Raw genomic sequence first — 7,149 nt, 5'->3', positions numbered from 1 at the left:
GGAAAAAAAAAAAAAAAAAAAAAAAACAAAAACAAAAACGCAAAACACCGAAAGTGGGGAGAAAAAAAAAGAAAGAGTTAGGGAGTAAAAGATAAATCAACGATGCCGAGAATTGTGCAAAATGGTAAATTACATCTCTACTTATAGATATTTAAGTGAACAAGCAATTTTATCGAATGTCTATAATTTCTTATTTGTTTCTCAAATTGCTAATTTGAGAAAATGTGAGACGTCATTAAAATAGTAGTCTGTTTCTTTTGCGTATTTAACTAATTGGATGTCAATGACATTTTATCAAATGTAAAAAATCCAATAAAACGATCAAATAAAAGGGTTGAATTATAAAATATTTATTGTTATAATTATTAATAATATTTATAATTACCTGTGCTTAAAATACCAGATTTAAAAATAATATTTATATTTTTTTGTAATTTCTTGCAAATCAGCAGTAATTGTAATGTAATTTGTTAACATTTTTTGTAGAAAGATATTTTTGTAGAAAATATGGGTTTTCAGGGGGGGGGGGGACATATGTTTAATAAATTCAATTCAATTTACAGTAATTAAGGGAATTGATAGTTCATGAAACTGTCGTTTTTAGATTATATTATTTTCGAATTAAAGTGGCTGATACATTATTTCTGTCAAGCTACTTTCCGCTGGACAGAAAAACCAGTAAAATCATTATAGTAGTCACAATATTTCTTTAATTTTTTTTTTTTAATTTTACATCATATAGTAAATGCTTCTATGTTTATTGCCTCGATCTTATAGTAAAATGCAATAGCATATTTAAAAATTTAAAAAAGATTAGACATGTAATAACGATTACATCAATTTCAAAATATAGATTAGATAATAGGGAAAATATTTTTTGTGAAAATTATGATATAAAGAAGTATAAAATTTATTGAATAAGTACAGTAAATATAAAGTTGAATAAGGGACCTTTAAAATAGATAGCACATTAATGATATTATATGGCTTAAAACATATTTAAAATTTATATAAAATAAATAAGGTGTTTGAGAAAAGGAATGGGTAAATATTACTATAAAAATAAAATAATGTATTCCAAATTTTATTAATAAGTAATTTTTTAAAATTTTTATTTCGACTGCTTAAGTCAATAATTCAATAATATAATTATAATTATTAGTTTCATGAGCTTTTCGATTAATAGAAGAAATTTATTTTATCTCAAAAGTAGAGTACAGTTTAAATAACGTAATAATGTAATCATTCGAACATTATTCTAAAGTAACTAGAGAGACTTTAAAATATAAATTAAAAGAAGTATAAATGTCACTAATGAGTAGTAGTACGTAAAATAGCTGTTTTTATTAAAATATATAAGGTAATTTGCAACTATATAAATAAAATACTGTGAATGTTGTGTGAAAAATTATTTTAAAAGTTTTATTTGTATCATAAGTTATAATTGCTATATTATCAATAATATTATTATTAACTTTTCATTATATTATGTAAACATATAATTAATGATAATATTAAACCGATTTATTAAATTTGTGTTTAATTTATTTGTTTAGATTCAATAGAATGTTGATATTTAGCTGTAAAATTATTTATTCATTATAGTATAATTAAATACCAATTAAAAATATCTTTAAAGATTTATTTTTTGAAAGAAGTAGTAATGGTGATAGAGATATATTATTAGTATTGGAAATATCACTGTTCTCTATATATATGTACTATAAAGATGATATATTATATATATATATATATATATATATATATATATATATATATATATATATATATATATATATATATATCAATTAAAGAAAAGATAAATTCGACACTAATTTGAGATATGCCGTGTAAAAAAAAAAAAAAAAATTGATTGAAATGAAGTAATAATTGAAATAGCGAGTAGAGATACCAATTGAAATAATTTGTTCTTTAGTCGAATTATATCATCGATGTTCAAATTATATTTTATTATTTTCTTATAAAATATTAAAGCTGTATTTTTATAATTAAACGGTTATTTTTATAATAAATCTGTAATATTAAATTCTTATAATGAAATTGGCTTAACATATCGAAATATTAATAATAAAAATTTATAATCCACAAGTAAAGATTAAAAAAAAGGATAATACATTTAAAATTTATCTCTTCTTATTAAAATAATTTTATTTAGATGCAAATAAAAAAAATTTTTTATTTTAACTGTATAAAATAAAAGCTATTTTACGCGAATAATTTGTAATAATTAAAAAATTTTATTGCACTATCTTTTTGTCGAAGCAAATTAAATAAAAGATAACGGTTTAAAAGTTTAAAGTTTTTCTTTTATATATTTCAAATATAAATTTTATAAATTTTCTCATAAAGCATAAGTTACCGATTATATCATAAAAACATATTTAAAAAAATTACATATTACACGAAGATTGAGTTAATAATATCGATTGAATTATTCTAGATTATAATTCAGTCATTTTTCTAGATCCGTAAATCTTGGACAATATAGATAACCGAAAAGCTGGATTGTAATCTAACTTTAGAGATGAATATTTTAATTTTATAAGCATGTAAATATCTCACGTTTCGTAGGTTGAAGCTTGTAAATAATTAATGTGAAGGACGTAAGAGCATATGCGTGTACATGGTAATTAAGAAATATTTTTAATTTTTAATGTCTACAAAATACATCTACACCGTAAAGATGATTTTCCTCTTATAATCCTAAGCGATAAAGTCGTGGTTTTAATTTTAGTAATATAAAATAAGATATCAATCTTTTATTTATATAATAAACATAAATATTCATATTGTTAGGAAGTGGCATAAATTTTGCATCGCAATGACTTTATGTTACCGAAGGCACTTAATTATTGCCACACATTAGGTAGCCGGTAGTCTTGAAATGTGCCTTATTATAATATTTAAGTATCAAAAAGACACGCAATAGTAATAATTCCGATAAAAAGTGTGTAATGCAAATTCGGCGGGATGTCGTTTTAAAATATTTTTACACCAAAATGGTATCGCAGTGGTAAAAACGTAAGAAATAAAAGCAATAAAACTCATTCGTGTCATAATATAGAATTATTTATTTTTTTTAAATGATGTATATTTTTCAGGCAATTGAAATATTATTGTACGAAAATATTTTAATAATCAGTTATCATATTTCAGAATAATAGCTTAGTTGTTTAATAATTTGCATTCATAAATTGGAACAACGTTTTTAGTTATATTATTTTATAAAATGATAGTTTACAATATGAACATCAGCTCCGTTTACAATAAATACAGTGAAATTTTAGATGCAAAAGAGGTAATTTAGTTTTTTAAAGAATATTATTATTATTATTCCATTATAAATAATAATATTATTCATATCTCTTACAATTTGTATTGAAATAATTATTTTAGTTTTAAATTCATATAAACAATGAAGTAATATCACGTTATGTGAATAAAACAAGAAAATTTTAACGTTCAAATAAGTAATGAATATCTATTAATTTAAAAATGTTAAATTGCTTAAAAAATTACTCTGAGATGCACAATAATTTTCCAGGTATCTATGCTGGAACAAATTCAATTCTTTCAAAAGGTTAACGTTATTTTAAACTACCTGTGTCCACATAATAGCTATTATTCAATTCGAATGCATATTAAAAATCGTACAAATAAATTAGTCGATAATAGTTTTTCATTTATGTTCGAAGGATAAAAGGAGAAGAAATAAACGGCACATCGAAGGTGTGCTTATTTAATGTATGAAGAGCCACCGTATGCGCGCGTTATCATCAGCGATACTTATCTTGCGTACATAATTGTTCCTTAAACGTTTTTTCCCTCAAATTCAATTATAATCAAAATTTTAATTGCATAAATAATTCATGGGCCGTTTGCCGATGCTGACAAGAGGCGAGTGCGCGCGAGGCCGCGTAACCTTGACCGCATCTCCGATCTTGAAATTGCGATTGTGCGTGCTAGGTCGACTGCAGGTCCGGCTCTCTCGACATTCTCCTTACGACACGATCCTGTGCAATGGAATTTTCGAGAAAAAACATAAAACTCTGATATTTTATCTATTTTATTGTTATGTCTACAGGAAGGATCCCTATTTCTTTTATCCCAGTATGTTGATCATCTAGACGATAACTTTTTCTAAATTTTTTTATGAATATCCATTATGAGCTGAATAATGAGTAAAATTTATTTCAAAATAAACAAATATATATATATATATATATATATATATATGCATAATTTAAGAATCTTATTTGTTATAATATAGATAGAGATAGATAATTTTATATATGGAAAATATTTATAGCTCCCTATAATCAGCTAATTAAAGAAATATTTAAATTTTGTGGTAACAAATGTTTAGACACGATAACGAAGCAAAATCTTAATATTGTATAGAAAAATTTAACTATAGAAAAATTATAAAATTTAACTATTATACAATATTGTTGATTCATTTACTGCAATATTTCGTACTAGATAACATTTCAAAACACATTCGTGAAACGTACAAATGAATCTTTTGATTTCATTATAAGATTTCTAATAAATTATATATTTATATAAATTAATAATTTATTATAATATTATGTTCATTTTTTTTTTGTTAAAATTTTTTAAATAACTGTTAATATACGTCAATGTAATTTTAAAAAAGTTATAATTTATCGTGATATGTTATTATAAATGGTTAAAATAATTAACACATTTTAAATTAATTAATTTAATTTGTGCTTGTCATAATTTATTTTTATACTAAAAATTTATATTTTACAATTATCGATATTCCATACATACTTCTTTATACATGTGAAAGTCTGTTATTTGCACCATTTGATTGCGAAAAACTGTATCTGAGCGGTTGATATTTTAGATTTTTAATTCATCTATTATATTATTTTGTACAATATATGAATTTTAAATATCAAAATATTATGATTTATATGAATTGAATAATATTCACGTATATAATTAAAAATTCAATTATTTATATTTTTATATTAATATTGAAATTAAAATGTATGCATTTTATGATATAAATTTAAAATTATAACATAAATATTTAATTTATATTTTCATGAGTTAAAATGATATATGTACTTCCGTAATTTCTATTATTTAAAAACAATATATTAAAATTAAAATTAAAATCATATATATATATTACTAGCAATCGACTATGAATAGTATTAATTTCTCAAGAGAATTGTATATTAGGAGATTATTTTTTGTCATTAATTTTGTCGGTAATAAATATTTGTATACAAGTATAATATTATCAATATTCCTAAATTGCCATTTAATTAGTATTTGTGCGTGCGCGCGTGTGTGTCTGTGTACAATTCATAAAATGCATTAAACAATTAATAAATGTACGTTAAAGAATAGATAGTTGTTATGCGAATACTGATTATTAGTATTTCAGCTAAAGATTTAGAGTTTCTTTGTAATTATTCTTTATGACTCACCCGATCTTTTAAATACTTACATTTTCATAATTAAAATGCTTGGACACATGGATGAAAACGGTTATTTCAATTAGATGTCAAAGTGTTATCGAAGTGTAATCAGATAATAAATATAGTATGTAGACACTTGATCGAATCAAAGTTGGTTCCTTGAAGTTATTGAATCTGAATCAATAGATCAGAAGTAAGGATTACGATACTGTGTGAAAATTCAAAAGGTAAAACTCTTCAACAGGTGTCACGCACTCGTCCCACAATTACGTGAGAACGTCTATGTAGTTTACAAGTAGTGGTAAGCGTCTTATAGAAAAAAAGATAGGGAGAAAGAGGTATAGAGGCAAGATAAAGTGAGTGAGGAAATGTAGGATCAAGATGAAAATGTTCCAAGGAATCCAGCACAAGATGAATGAATTAACACAACAATTACTTTTTATTCTATTTATTTGGATTTATTGGATATAATTTATCAGATAATTACATGCAAATTATTAATAAAAATTTCATAGATTTTCTAAAAATTAGTTAAAATGACCAATGTATAATGTTATTATAGGTATGCTGAGAATATATTGATTTTATTTTCTTAATTATGATCGAGAGCGAAAATGTTCATATTTAGTTATTTCAAAGGTTAAAAATAACAATTAAAACATTGAAAGTGAAAATTGTATAAGCTTTGCGATTATTGGAATATCTTGGTTACCTGGAATATCTATTTGAAAATAAAGAATTAATTTGTAATTTTGTTTTTATTCTTTGTTAGTAATTTAAACTATAGTAAAAAATAGATACATGTAATGAAAGAGAATAAATTTTATTTGAAAGATGATGTGAAGACAAAAAAAAAAAAAAAATACAATAATCACTAATAGCAGAATTTTCAATATTTTATTTAAATTTTCACTATAAAATGAATTTAGTTAAATTATGACATGTGTGTGTGTGTGTGTGTGTGTGCTATATATAAACATTATTTACTCAACAATCTAAGATGCATTTAAAATAGTTTATTCATTAAGTAAATAATTTAATAGTAATCAATTGGGTAGTTATAGTTCCCTTTAATTTTCACTTGTAAAAGTAATAAGAATTCGCATTGTCAGAAGAATTGCAAAGATTTGCAAAGATTAAATAGTTTATGTGCTGGAATGGGTTGTAATTCGTAAAGGACGGAAAATCAGCCCGAAAAATCAGGGCAACTGCGTGCGTGTGCGCGCGAACACGCGTATATAGAGCAGGAATATACGTGCGATGAAAAAGGCGAGATAGGAAAGAGTCGAGCAGCTTAGTTTGGAGTGATTGGTCGTTTTGCTCGAAGGGTGATGTTGCTCACTCGATTGTCGGTAGTCCCCATCTACTTTACCCCCCCCCCACCTACCCCTCATACCGACATCCATATTCGTACTCATGCCCACACTCGTCCCCATCAACAACCCTTTAGATGGCAATGTTCGACAAGCCAACAAGCGCACCGTATGGTAATAGATCGTAAAGGGTCTGCGTGCTTGCCTAATCAAACGCGATTTTAACGAGGTTCGATTTTAATATGAAGGTGGTGGTATTGGGAGACACGTACTCTACATCTCTTATTCTTATTTTCATTATTACACTTATGAATTCTGTAAATTCTTATATTATTATATAGGAAAGTAGTGCT

The sequence above is a fragment of the Ceratosolen solmsi genome, unplaced genomic scaffold (genome assembly GCF_000503995.2).
Source record: "Ceratosolen solmsi marchali unplaced genomic scaffold, CerSol_1.0 scaffold14, whole genome shotgun sequence".
Lineage (NCBI taxonomy): Eukaryota > Metazoa > Arthropoda > Insecta > Hymenoptera > Agaonidae > Ceratosolen > Ceratosolen solmsi.
The sequence above is the reverse complement of the archived record's forward strand: the minus strand, read 5'-3'. Positions refer to the sequence as shown.